Source organism: Glycine soja, chromosome 16, assembly GCF_004193775.1.
Source record: "Glycine soja cultivar W05 chromosome 16, ASM419377v2, whole genome shotgun sequence".
In the NCBI taxonomy this organism is placed as follows: Eukaryota; Viridiplantae; Streptophyta; class Magnoliopsida; order Fabales; family Fabaceae; genus Glycine; species Glycine soja.
The window spans coordinates 29,520,536-29,536,141 of NC_041017.1; the positions used below are offsets into that span (position 1 = coordinate 29,520,536).

The 15,606-nt window shown below is 31.4% G+C and overlaps 1 pseudogene; it reads right to left on the reverse strand.

Annotated features, from left to right (window-relative positions):
- Positions 1 to 7,726: 7,726 nt before the first annotated feature.
- LOC114390124 lies at positions 7,727 to 8,113 on the reverse strand (annotated as a pseudogene).
- Between the last annotated feature and the right edge of the window lie 7,493 nt (positions 8,114 to 15,606).

Sequence of the window (15,606 nt, forward strand, 5' to 3'; positions counted from 1 at the left end):
AATAAAATTGTGTGTCTATTTTATTATGAGATATATATTTATCTTGTAGAAAAAAATTCTTATCTATTATTTTTTCATGCACCTATAAAAATGTTAGTATCCACCACGGGTGTTGGGTTCTACGAAGCTTTATAGTAGTAAAGCAATGATGTTTGATGAAGCAATCGATTCAATAGTTTTATATAGAAAAATAATTTATGATATTTCTATGCCTTGATAAAAAGAGTGAGTTCCAGCTTCTTCCCGAGTTCCTCAAGGTAGCTAACTTGTCGTTTAGTATATGAATTGCAATTACATGATGATTTGTGAGATAATAAAAATGATTTTTACATGAAAATCCTCTACTGATTCGTGGATGCTGCTGTTCGATCAGATTGGTATGGGTGTGGAACAAGAGGTACATCATATGATAATCTCATCTTTATTGTATTATCATTTCCATGGAGGTGTTATATATTTATGATAAAGAAAGTGGAAGGACAAGGTTTTAAATTGTGGTAGGAGTCACAGTGTCATGGCGGTCCTTGATAGTTGATAGTTAATCAGTGGCTTTACATTGAAGTTTACAGTAATGTTTTATGGAGGACTCTTAGTCTGTCAGTGCATTTTGTGTCTTTTTATTATTGTTTTCACTTAAAGTTTCTGGCATTTCCAATTTTTTTTATTTAACATTATTGTTAATTTCTCTTAACTTCCAATTTTTATAGTCTGCTACATTTAAATGTGCTTCGGACTTAGAAATCAATTATATCTAAAATTTTATTTAAGGCATTGTCATTTTGTAATTTTCTCGGCACAAAGGCACAATTCTTTAGATCTATTGCTTATCTCTATCTTTTATACAAATAAGGTCCTGATTGTCTGTTCAAGGTCATTGCGACATGTGGCAGAGACCTTTTTCCTTTTTTTAGAAGAATAAAAAAAATTTGTCTTCTCTACACAGTGACCCCTTTTTGCATTCCTTCTTTTTCCACTCCCTCCACGTGTCCTCTTGCAAAGCTTTATTTTTTTTCACAATTTTTTTCCCATGGAAAAGTCTCATCCATCCCTTCTCTCCTTTGGGTTTGCCTTCTGACCTTCCACTTTCTCTCCAAAGCACCTCCTGAACTGCTCCTTTTGACGTTCCACTTTCTCTCCAAACCTACTTACCGACGTTTGGCTCTTCCATCTGTTGCGATTTGTCTTGCATTGACTTTTTTTGGTTGCTCCTGTTGGCTGACCTTTCTGATCCTGTTCATTCTTTGTTTTTCTTTTTTCCCCATTACTCTTACATTGTATCTGGGTTTTTGTTTATGACTTTTCGTTACTAGGTTGTTCTCTTATCCAGGCGTGCTTCTTTTTGGGTTGCTTTTGTTGTCCAGGTTTGTCTTTGCTTCCTGTTAGTTGAGCTTTCTATTTTGTATTTTGCTTCCTTTTCATTCTCGGCGCTTTGCATGCAATCATTTTTTTCGCTTTGGTTTTTATATTGCTTTGGACTGAAAAAAGGTGCGACCTTTGTCTGATTTTGATGTTGTGGACTTCTGTTTGTCTTGCCTTCTCTGTGGTTTGACCTTTGTGTTCATTTTTATGCCTAACGCTTTCAACTTTGTGTTTCGCTGGGTCCCCATAACTGTGAGTCTTCCATTGTTTGCTCGATTTATTTTTCACTTTGTATTTGGTTCCTTTTCATTCTCTCTATTCTTCTGGATTTTTCTTTTTCGGTTACTCTTTAACTTTTTTGTTTAGGTTTTGCTAACATCTGTTGCTATTTTGTTCTCCTCTCCAGGTCTGGAACTACGATTTTGTTCTTCTTTTTCGTTTGCTTTCGTTGTCCAAGTTTGTATTTGGTTCCTTTTCATTCTCTGCAGATTTGTCGGATTTTTAAAATGTGTAGTAGCATAATATTTGTGTGTATGTGTTCCATTGTCTGTGCAGTTTTGTCTCCTTCTATTTACAAAATGCTATAAAAAAACTGTCTTTTGCGTCTTATTTTCTATTTATTTGTTTGTGTTTTTTACTAATTTTTTGCCATGTTCTCCCTTCTCTGTGCGATTTATGACTTTGTTCAACCAAAAAGGTTCGATATTTTCGTGGTTGTCCTTGTGTTCGATTATTTTCCATGGTTTGTTTTTATTTATGCCTTTGTTCAACCAAAAAGGTTCGATGTTTTTGTGGGTGACTGTTGGGTTTGATTATGTTGCATTGTTTCCAATACTTGCATTTTCCTCTGTGTCTCTTTTTTGTCTGGCGTCTATTTGTATATATATTCATCTACAATCTTCATGTTTGGGTTTTTTTTAAAAACAAAAACTTTTTGTTCAAGAAGCAAGGTTCAACCTTTGTGGGATTTTTGTTTTGCTTTTTGATTTTGTTGAAGCACATCTTTATTTTTTTGCCTTATTTTTGGAAGGATGGTTGTTATTATTTCTTGAACCTCATATTTTCTTATGTTTATCTTTAGACATTGATTATGTTGTTTTTCGTTTATGCCTTTGTTTGAAAAAAGGACAACTCTTTCTGCAAGTTTGTCTTCTCACGGCTTTGTGCAACCAAAAAGGTTCGATGTTTCTGTGGGTGACTGTTGTGTTCGATTGTGTTGCATTGTTTCCAACATTTGTATTTTCCTGTGTGCCTTTTTAGTTTGGCGTTTATTTGTATATGCTTTTTGATTTTGTTGAAGCAAATTTTAATTTTTTTACCTAATTTTTGGTCAGGAAAAAAAGCTCATATCTTTCTGCAAGTTCGTCTTCTGAAGTTTATTTTATTTAGGTTGTTGCAATATCATGGGCGTAGGAGGTGTTTGAAGGCACGGGCTAATATACATTTATTTTGCTTGGTTTCTTTTTTCAGATAAATCATTATGCTCTTTACCTGAAAAAAGTTTGGTTGGGTTTGAAGGCACAGGCTAATACACATTTCTTTTGCTCGGTTAGTTTGTCAGATAGATCATTAGGGTTTTTACCTAAACGTTTGATTTTTTTTGGTGCCTTTGTTTTGGGTTTCAGAGTTCCAGGTTTGGTTTTAACACAAAGTGGATGTCCATGGATTTAAACTCACAGAAACAAGTTTCGTTTCAGACGCTATCAGGTACCCCTTTGTTTTTCTATTATTGTCAAATTTTTCTGTTACCCAAGGTTTATGCTCTGTGGTTTTTGTGTGTGTATGTTTGTATTACTTTCTTTAATTCATGGTGGAGGGGATTTTTTCTACACTGCTTTTCAACAGCAATTAACCCAATCTTGCCAGGGTTTTGTATTGTTTTCACAATTATAATTATGTCTTTTATATGTTCATTGGATTTTTTTTAGTTCATCAACTGCTATATTTATTTGATGACATTTTTTATGTTGTCCAACATCAAAATGGATCCCCAACTCAGCCTCCAGATGAAGGAAATTTTGTGATCCACAATTCAAACCTGATTGATATATTTGGAGTTCTTTGTTTATATATGACATGCTTTATTTGTAAATTTATGACATGCTTTATTTATGAATTTATGACATGTTTTATTTATATATTTGGAGTTATTTGTTTTGGGTTACAGAGTTTTCAATTTACATTTTGTCGCATGTCCTATCAACATTGACACATGCTTAGTTTTTGTTTTGTGTATTATTGTCTTTATTATTTTTAGAAATAATCTCTATATTAACTTTGCATGACCAAATTTCCGTTTCAGTATTCACATGTTGCAATATACATTCATATTGTTAACAAATATTCCTGATTGTTTGGTTTTTGTTGTGGGTTGTTTCTGGGTTTTATTACTTAAGGAAATTTTGTGTTACACATTTTAAACCTAATTGATGACATGTCAGATCAAAATAATGGTGATATGGATGAGACACAAACAGGCATGGATATAGGTAATTCTACAATATTTATATTGAATTTATTACATTTTTTATTACTTAATTACATACATTAAGCTAATTTACTTTATATAAATTTGCTTTGTATAGATTACTTATTCAAGGACTCAACAATAGACGATAGTGATGATTATGATGAATAGAACATTCTAGGCACACCATGTCAATATGAAAATACAAGTTTCCACTCATATCTTTTTTAAATATATTGTTCTGTCTTTGATGTCTACAATTATAAATTATTAATTTATAGGTGCTCCTTACATTCATATTGGACATCAAGCTTGGTAATGCCAAAATTTATAGGTGCTACTTACAATGATATTGGACGTTCATATAATCTAATCTTTGCATTCATGTCATCTTATTGGAAGCCTCCTTTATCTATGTGTTATGTTTATTATCAAATATTTGATTGATAATGTTTATTATCAAATATATTACATCCTTTATCTATGTGTTATGTTTACTACCAAATATTTGACATCCTTTATTTGTGTCTTATCTTTATTGTCAATTATATGACATACTTTATTTATATATTTGGAGTTCTTTGTTTTTTTTTGGGGGGGGGGGGGGGGGGGGGTTGGGTTACAAAGTTTTTAATTTACATTTTGTCACATGCCCTCTCAAAATTGACACACACTTACTTTTTATTCTGTGTCCTATTGTCTTTATTATTTTTAAAAACAATCTCTATATTAACTTCGCATGACCAAATTCTTGTTTCAGCGTTCACATCTTGCAATATAGATTCCTATTCTTAACAAATTTTCCTCATTGTTTGGTTTTTGTTATGGGTGGTTTCTGGGTTACAGTGATTTCTATTTACATCTGCACACGGTCAGTGTCTATAGATTAACTACTCATAACCAAATTTTTGTTACACCATTCATGACCTACTGTATAAATTTAATTTTCCCCAAAATTTTCCTCATTGTTTACTTTTTGTTTAGTGTTCTTATTAAATTTCTGTGTGTGTGTTAATTTTTTTGTTGCTTTCACTGCCCAGATTTGTATTTTCGTCCCAGTGACTTTTACATTGTGTCTGCGATTTTTAAAAGTTCATTTTTCTTAGGATCTGCTAACCTTTGTGGTTATGTCTTCCTGTTTTTGAGGAATTTAAATTAATCGGTCATTATTTTGCAACATTTATTTACATTTTTGAATTGGTTTCTGGATAGTTTACCCTCCACAAAGTATCCCCGGACTATGACATTGATTGAAAGACCTTGATTGATAGACAACACCCGCCACTATCCAATGTTAAATCCCGCCACTTATTTCTTACTGCATTTTGGGTATAGTGTACCCACAACAGTACATGGTAATTATTGTATACCTCAGATCACAATCCATTTAATTAATATCCTATCTAATATGTAGATTTGATTTTCACAGGGTGGGTGTCCATGGATTAAATTCACATAACCAATGTTTTCCCTAAGGTTTATGTTCATGTGCATCCCAGGCTGATGTCTCTAGCCCTTTTTCCAGTTTGTTTTTCCCATAGGACTTAATCCAATTTTGGTAGTTTTTTTTTGCATTAAACAAGCATGGTAAGAATTTTTTTACATATGTTTTTTCCACGGGCTAATACAAATCTCTTTTGTTAATGTATGTTTGTTACCCACTCAATTATGTTCTTATTTTTCTCTGCCCAACTTTTGTTGATCACAGTGGATCGACATTTATTTTGCAATTTTGATTTACATTTTTAATTGGTTTCTGGATAGTTTACCCTCTAGAAAATATCCATGGCCTGTGACATTCATTGAAAGACATTGATTGATAGACAACCCTCGCCACTATTCAATATTAAACCCCGCCATTTATTTTTTACTGCATTTTAAGTATAGTGTACTCATAATACTACACGATAATTATTGTACATCTCAGATCACAATCCACTTAATTATTATCCTACATAATTTACAACTTTTGATTCCCAATGCTACCATCCATCGCGTCTAATCATAAAACAATACTGACAAAATTTCATCATTAACATACATAAGTATAAGTATATGCTGTTATGTAGAATGAATATACACAATTTAGGGAAGCGTAAAAGACAAATACTAAACAAACATTAATAACTATTTGTTGTAACTATTCACCACCAAACTTAAGACTGGACTTCGAGGGGTCACAACTTATTTGGTGTCTTTCCAATAGTCACTGCTATATATTTATATTTACTATATTCATTGTAACTTCTTCCATTTGTGTGAAACCTTCAACTTCCACACGACAACATGAGTACATCGACATCTTCCTTTATTCCTGTAAGTTTCTTTCACTTTACCAGACTTCATTTTAACCTTATGACTATCTGTTCCAGTATGACCCTTCATATATTTCTTCTTTTCTTCTATCATTAATCTTTCACATTACTATTACTGTATAATTGTTCCTTACGTGTATATCATCCATTGTTCCCAAACTTACACATATCCTCTTTACACCACAAACATGATTGCACCCAAACTTACACATATCCTCCTCTTTATGTGTATGTCATCCACTTTTCCCAGGCTTACACATATCTTCTTCTGATTTATCGGTTTTTTGGGGTGCATGTTTCTGTCCAGCTTTTTGTAAACCCCACCATATTTATTTCTCATAATAATTACATTATATATTGTGCTGCAGGGCCCCTCCCATTGGATGCCAAAAACCCAGTTTTTAGCTGCATTTCATGTTGACAAGGTCGGCATTCACCATCCCAACTATTTTCCCATTTTCCTTTATCCAGATAAGAAAACAAACTTATTTTTATTGTTGACATGTTTCCTTGTAGAACATTATTGAGGTCCCTTTGTCTTACCATACACAATGGCAGCCATATTACCCAACTTATGTTTTATTTGACTATAACGGAAGCAAACATTTTGTTAGGGTGCGGAATATGGCACCCGATATTTTTTTGCTGATGGTCTGAAAGAATTTTGAAGGACCCACGACATTAACGATAGTGTCATTATCCGGTTTTTTGCTCCCGACAAAAGTACCTCTTTCGAGGTTGATGTCATCAGACCTATCGATGGGCAATCACGTGGAAGGTCAGTGGTTACCACCAGAAGGCACGTCTTTACAATTGATATCACACAAGATATGGTGCAACACAACTTGCCTTTGGTAGGAGTTTCTAACCCACTCAATTATGTTGTTGTTTTTCTCTGCCAACCTTAAGCTATTAGTCAAAGAATTGTCCTTTATATTCGTAATATTCAGATAACATTTCCTGCTGCTTTAAAAAAAATGTCCATTAATTGCTGTTATAATTTGGCTGCAGGTTCTTCTAGCAACAACTTCAAATTTTTTGTTTGGCTCAAAAAAATATATTCTTGTCCACCGTGGTTATGGTAAACATAACCAGTGGCAGATCACCATTCATGATGGTTTGCCATCCCTTGCAAACCCATGGTTCCAATACCTCTCTCAATATAACTTAATGCCTGGAGATGAAGTTATATTCTTCTTCATGTTTGATGAACATGCGTGGGAAGTCCTATTTAGGAAAGAAGTTATATGGGATGACACCCTTTCCAGTTGAAGACCATCCCACAGACAATTATATTTTTTTTTGTTTTAATTTGATTTATATTTTGCTTAATTTTGTTAGTCAAATACCTTAGGGTATCAAACAATTGAGAACAGAACTTATTCACATTACAAGAACCTAGCTAGAGAAAACAGGTTGATGAACTTTTGATGTTTTATTGTTTGCAATTAAATGATTAATTCAAATGAATGATTACCAAAAGTAACCGTATACTCTACATCTTCTCAAAGTAATTTGACATGAGAATCAAATGGTTACACAAGATCCTAACATTCTGCATTAAAATTAATTAGCAAACCAGGTATCATTTGTAATACTTGACGGGTTTATTGGAATTCAAATTCCACATGCCTCCTTCCTTGAGATACTCAAGATACCTTGCAAATTCAGGCCTTGCTGTTGTTTTCTTTTTCCTACGAAGAGCCAAGAAGCTTAGAAGTGGGTGACTCTTGTCATTATTATTATTACCCTTCTTTGTGGGGTTTCTCTGTAGATTGATCTCCCCATAGGTGGAACCCAGAGCCATTTTTCTTGAGAATTGGATCCCCAAGAAGGTAAACTTGTGCTCCTCTTGAACCCCTCTTGCAAAAGTGCAGTGGTGGCAGATTCTTTACCTAAGCTTTCATACCCTCTCCGAGTAGTCATGGATCTAAACATGGTTGAGCTTGAATCTTGCTGTGTGAAAGACAAGGTTTTGATTGATTTACTCGGTGTAAGTAAAGAGGTGAGAGCAAAAGGGTTAGTGGGGATTGTAGATGAGAGATAACTTGAAGTGGCAAATTTATGTTAGAGGGTTCCATTTAGAAACAATTTACATAATATGGTCTATTTTAAAAGTATTTGCACAGGGGGTCTCTTTTTGCATGGAAGCCACCATTGGCTTTGGTAGTAAAGCATGACCCGCCAGTGGCAATGGCGATACAGGTGTTGACGTGGAGGATCCCGCCATTGGCACTGATGATACGTGCTGACGTGGAGAGGTGCCGCTGGTCCCATTGGCGAGACACGCCACGTGAAGAGGTTCCCGCTATCAGCAATGGTGATACTGACGTGGAACATTTCAACCATGCAGTGTTTGCAGTGTTACGTAGGCTAGGGTTGCAGTCTTTCTGATGAGTTGCAGTGATAGGTTAGGGTTGCAGGTTGCAGCTATAGCTGAAAATGGGGGGGTAGGCTTGTGACAGTTGCTTCCTTACGTTTTCTCCTATAAAAAAATGCTTCATGAACGTAAATTTTTCTACACTTCTCCTCCCCCAAGTTGTTGCTGAGCTTTTCCTTTCTCCTTGAGTGTGTGTGTTGTGCTTCCTTGAAGCTTCTTGTGTGCCATTTCTCCTCCATAATTCCTGGTAAGTGATTTTTAAATTAAATAAGATTTATATATTCTGTTGTTAAATTGTAAAAATAGTAGGTTAGTTAGTATTAATAGATATTGTAAACTTAGGTTAATTAGTATTAATAGGTATTCTATTTTTAAGTTTTATGTATTAATAGATATTCCAAGGTTAGATTAGTTAATATGAAAATATTATTTGGTTGATTTTATATATATACACACACACACGTATGATACTTTAGTTAAGGCACACTTAATATTAGTTTTTGTAATATTAGACACAAGTTAATATTATCTTTAGATATGTATTTATAAATTTTAGGCCCATGTAAAATTTATATATTCTGGTAAGTGATTTTCAAATTAAATAAGATATATATTCTGTTGTTAAATTATAAAAATAGTAGGTTAGTTAGTATTAATAGGTATTCTAAGCTTACGTTAATTAGTATGAAAATATTATTTAGTTAGTTAGTATAAAAATATTACTTAGTTGTTGTATATATTGTTAGATTTTATATATGCGATATATATATATATATATATATATATATATATATATATATACACACACACACATGATACATTAGCCAAGACACACATAATATTAGCTTTTGTAGTATTAGGCACAAGTTAATATTAGCTTTAGGTATATATTTGTAAATTTTAGACACACGTAAATTTTTAGTTTTTGTAATATTAACACTTCACACGTAAATAAATAATTGTAATATTAGACATTTTACACACGTAAATTTATCTTTTTAGTATTATATTTTTTGTAAGTTAATATTATTTAAGTTAATTATTTTTAGTTAGAATGTTATATATATTATTTGTTAGTTTTAGTTTGTAGGTTAATATTATTTGTTTTAGAAAATTTACGTGATTAAATATATGATACATTGTACATTATTATTATTTTTGTATTACACGTTTAAATAATTTTTTGCATTTCAATATTTGTTTGTATTTTAATTTATTTGGTAGTCCATATTTTATTTAATTATTTATTTGTTAATTGTAGAATATATTATGTTATTTATTTAAATTTAGTGTGTATGTATTTGAAATTATTTGTAGAATATATTTAAATTTTATTATTTGTATAATATATTTTGTTATCAAAATAAATATATTTTGTTATTTATTTAAATTTGTCTTCACATGTATTTTAATTTATTTATAGAATATATTCAAAATTGTCCAGTTTTATTTATTACAAATTTATTTATATATATTTAATAACATTTTTATAGATGTGCGTAGTTTTATTTATATTATCTAGAAATAATGTATAAATTATTTTGTGAATTTATTCTAATATTTTATTTTGCAGTATCAATGACATCTTCGTCGTCAACTCCATCAAATATTAAAATTAAGTTTGGTCCGATCGATGATGACGTATTATGGATGCAAGCTAAGCATGTTTCAGAGCATGTTTGAAATGAGGAAGAAGACCGAAAATTACATAAAATGGAATCCCTCAACTTAACAAAATTTCAGAAACAAAATGGAAGGGTTAAACTTAAAAAAAATTCAGACACAAAAATCATCAAAAAAGAAACTTACAAATAATTACTACTAATAATTTTTAAATAAAAAATCTAATTCACAAAATTAATACACTTAAATTTCAGCTTCAAATTTGATTCTAACCACAAAATTTATTACTTCAAAATAAACAATTTGTAAATGATAAAAATTATTCTAAAATTTAAGTTGAAACAAAATGAAAGAAGGCTTCTAAAAAATTGACTCAATAAAAAAAATACTTCCTTTAAATAAATACAAAATATCCTTACTTTAAATAAATAGAAGATGGAATCAACAAACTTCAAGCAAAACGAAACACTTTCTTTCTCTCTTCACACTACTTTCTTACTCTCTTCAGTGTCAAATTTTGCAACTGCTCTATTTAAAGAAAATTTACACCAAAGTTGAAGCATGCATGTGATCTACAACCAAAAATTACACGTCATTAAAGCATGCATGTGATCCTAAAACTGTATGCATGTGACCTGCTGTATGCCCTAGCCTGCAAACGCTAACCTGTAACCAGCCATGCAAGAGCAGTGCCCTAGCTAGCACCTGTGTGACCTGTCTCGCAAGAAGGAATGGCGGATTCACGTTGTCTCGCAAGTATTATTGGCGGGACTGCTGTACACGTTGATCACGTAGGAGCCAATGGCGGGACTGATCTATGTTGGCACATGTCCCGCCATTGGTATTGGCGGCATGGACTGTATCGCTGTTGGTGCTGGTGGCACCCAGCCACGTCAGCATCGTTCTCGCCACTGTTGATGGCGGTATCCCTGGTATCACAATTGCAGGTGGCGGCATCCATTGCAAAACTAACCCCCTCCATAAATACTTTCAAAATAGAACATATTCCGTAAATAGTTTGTAAATGTGATCCTTTGACGTAAATTTGCCACTTGAAGTAGCACAACATAGTGCGGGGGCTTCATATATATGCATCTTGTTTAGGTCAAGTTTGGTTAGCTAGTAGTTTGGTCCTTCATGTTTTTTTATTCACTAACATATGTTTTGAATATATACTATATACACGTGGTGTGATTTGAAAACTTCAGTTGTGCAACTTATGTTGACTATATCTGTCGTCCCCACAATTATAAAACTTATATCCAATCATCAACTTGTGACGTACTATATTTCCACTGCCAATTACCACGAAAGTACATATAAATTAAGCTTCATTCATGAACTTATGCTGCTATGCATCATATTTTGTATGCACTGGGATATGAGTTTTGTCCCTAAAATAATCTATTTTATGTAAATTATATTGGCCAAACTTATGTTTTTTGTGAAGTGTGCAACAGTCAGATAAAAGTCGAAAATTGTGGAAAAAGAGTACCCATGCCTTCATTTACCTATGACTGACTAATAATATTCCTGGAATACTTGTAGTGTGTTGTGTTAATTGTTGATGATACTCTTCTATACCTTTTTTTAGTGTACTTTTTTTTATAAATATGCGTTAGGATTTTCTTACATCATATGCAAAATATTATATTTATTCTAAATTTTATTTGATCTAACAGTTCATATTATTTCAATTATAAAATCTGAAATTAACTTTAATTAGTCACGAGCTTTTCTCTTTTTCCTAAAAGTTGATTGTCTCTCATTGTCCTCCGCACTCAGCCGCTATACTGTGTCTTCTCACTCTCCATGGCCGAGATTTTAGTTTTGTCGAATAAAAAAAATTATCTCCTAGGAATAAAAAATAAATAAATGTTTTGTACCTGTGCTCTCTATTCACCCTTTATATACTTGAGTAGTGTTTGAACTTTGAATAGATATGCAATAGTGTAAGATTACGTTCTTCTATGAATACGCCCTAGTCATATCAGATTTTACTGTTTATTTCATTTGTTAATTGTGTAGTTTAATTGATAACCTATTGCTTTTTTTTTTTTTTATTTTTTTTTTATGGAAGTGTCACTCTTCTTTGCTTTCACTGACTTTTCTTTCCCCACTTTAAATTTTACTAAGCAATAATTTATTGAGCTGTCAATTGTGATTGATAATTAATAATTAATTATAGTCTGATTCCTTAAGACTATTTGAAACTGTAACTTACTATGGCTTTGTTTTTTATTTTTTGTTTTGCTTTTTATTTACTCACAGGAATATATTTATGGTTGCTCAGCTTTTATTTAATGGACGTGTCTTATGTGACGACTACGTATCATTTTTTTTACCACATACACGAGAAGTTAATGTCATTATTCGATCTCGCAATTGGACGAAAAAAACAATATTACATCAATTTTAAAAATTAAGAAATCAAACTAATTTTAATAATAGAGGGATATAAAATTATAAAATTAAGTTGATGATTAAAGAAGGAAAGGAAACTAAGAGGTCATAGGTTCAAATTATTCATATTATCATTCTAATAACCATTAATATTTGTCGGTAAAAAAAATAAAATTGACCTAATCAAGTGTTCATTTATATAAACTTATTTGTTAAAACATCTATTTAAAAAGATAAACAATTGTTTTGTGTTTTGGTGTTTTTGCTTTTGCTTAAAAAAAGAATTCTTTTTTTTTTTTTAAGAAGCAAGTCTATCATGCTCCTGAAAAATTATTTTTTTAAAATGCTCTTTTCACAATTGTTTTTTTAGTTTAAACAAAAGGGTTCTAAATAAATAGAGAGAACAAATTAGTAATTTAGCATCTATTTAAAAATAAGTTTAAATATATTTTTAATCCTTTAAATTTGAGTAATTATTTTGTGTAATTCTTAAAATCTTATTTTTATGAGTTTCTTAAATTTTGAAAAAGTTACTTTTAGTCCCTTTAGTTCTTTGCGCTAATTATATCACAAATTTATGGAGGTTTTTCACTGTCAAATATTTTTGACCATTACAAATCATCAAAAAATGTAAAAAAAAAACACATCACAATTCAACATCTATATTTTAATTTTATTCTTTAAAATCATTAAACACATGTAAAAAAAAGTTACCAATCCAAATGAGTAAAATATTTTCACAATTTAAACCACCAAGAAATTTTTGGCAAATTGACCAAAGCGGATTCCTTTTAAAAACTTATTTCCAAAATAGGTATGTTTTGAAATTTTTTTCGGAGGGGGTTAATTTTTGGAGGGATGTCGCCGGTGGAGTTGGCGAGTTGGACACGTGGCCTGGGGAAGCTCGCCAGTGGAGATGATGAGACACGGTCCACGTGGTGGGTTCCGCCATTCGTAATGGCGAAATGCTTTCTTTACGAAATTTTTTTTAAAACTTGAAACGGGTATAACTTTTAGTAGGAATGTTCCGTTTGAGGTCCATAATATGTCAAAATGCTTGAAATTAAATGAGAAATTCCCTGAGCATTTTGACATATTATGGGTATAACTTTTTAACTGTTATTTTTCTATTACCTTTTATTGGTATACTTTTTTTTTTATCATTGGTATGCCTTTAAATTCTTAGATTCACAAGCACGTGCTAAAAAGAAAAGAAACATATAAAGAAATTCAAGCTTCTTTTCTCTATAATTAACAACTATCTCAGTTTCTCAACTTTCTTTTTTTTCATTTAAATATATAGAAATATTTTTGTCCCTTTTTCATTTTTTTTCCTTTTATCTCCATGATAATTACTAGACTAACGTTCTGTTGGGTTACTGATTAATGGATGATAAAATTAAGTGGGAGCTAGCTACATATTTGAATATTTTTCATGGCCTGCATATTCTTAGTAATCAAGTTTTCATATATACTAAAATTTTAGGTAAATATGTTTATAGCTCTTAAGTCCTTCTCATTATAGCAAAGTTTGAAATTAAGAAGCAAAAGATTTTGACTACAGTGGCGACACAAATGGCCGACATCTTTCCTTCAGACCCCTCGTTGCTTTTGTTCTTCATGGCTCCAATCCTATCACTGCTTTGGTTGGTGACCACTCTCTTTCTCTCTTTTCCTTTTCTCCTATAATTGGGAGCACGGTTATTTCTTACATTAAAAATTGACAGAAACCGAAGATTTTGGGGCATGGTAAAAGAGTTGGCTTGCCAACTAAGATTTTGGGGTTAGGGAAAGGAGATTGATCAAATCCTTACAATGTTTAAATTAATTATTTTAGTTTAGATCTAAAGTTTTTTTTTCCTTTATTGTTCTTGTTATTGGAATGCTAGGCAAGTTTTCAATTTTGAAAGCCAAAATTATGTTTGTCATTCATTTAAGGTTTTGACTAAATTATGCATGTGGTCCAATTGTGGTTAAATTTTTTAAAATATTTTAATTTTAAAAAATACATTCTAAGACGATTCTTTGAGAAAATCGTCTTAGCATGTCTATATATTTTATTTTATTTTAAAAAAATCACATTCTAAGATAGTTGTCTAAAAAATCATCTTAGAATTTCTACATTCAAAGATAGTTTTATGATAAAATTGTCTTAGAATCCTTAAATATATTTTAATTTTTTTAAAAAACACATATTTTAAGACGGTTCTTTGAAAAATAGTCTTAGAAAGTCTATCATTCTAAAAGGTTTTTAATTAAGAACCGTCTTAGAAAGATATCATTCTAAGAAGGTTTTTAGCTAACAACCGTCTTAAAAAGGTATCATTCTAAGACGGTTTTTAGCTAAGAATCGTCTTAGAAAAATATCTTTTTCTAAGATGATTTTTCAGAGAATCGTCGTAAAAAAAAAGACTTTCTATGACATTGTTGATAATTGCTAAATAAGAGTTATGTTGATGATAAAAATATATTTAAAATATTTTTAAAAATATTTATTTAGCAGTTATTTTTTGCTTAAATGATATGAATTGATATTTTTTTTATTTATGACTTACAAATATGAAAAGGAAGGATTAAGATAAAAAAAAGATCCAAAAAATATGAAAAATACAAATAAGGAAGATTTTTAGCATCAAGCCCAAATCTATGGCAGCAACAATAAAAAGAGAGTCAAGCCAAAGAGGAAAGGGACCAACACACAACAATCCACATACTGGGTCTATCCCTTAGGGGAAATCCTTTTTCCTTAGTCATCCCTTTTTTCTTGTTATCTATCACCTTCTTCCATCCACCTCAATCCCCTAAAGTATAAAAGGTTCTCATGATAATGAGAGGCTAACCCCCTTAGTTAGGGTCTGACAGACCTAAAAAGCCAACAGATGTATTGTAATGTTTCATATCTACCAATGCAATCATGTGTTTTTTTTCCTATTATCATTTCTTATTTTAATTTCATGTATCATTCATTCTTGCATCATCTTTAGGGGTTAGACGCTCGAAAGACGGTAATCCTTAATAGAAATACAAGAAAGGTCTTACATGCATTAGTTTTAGGGGTT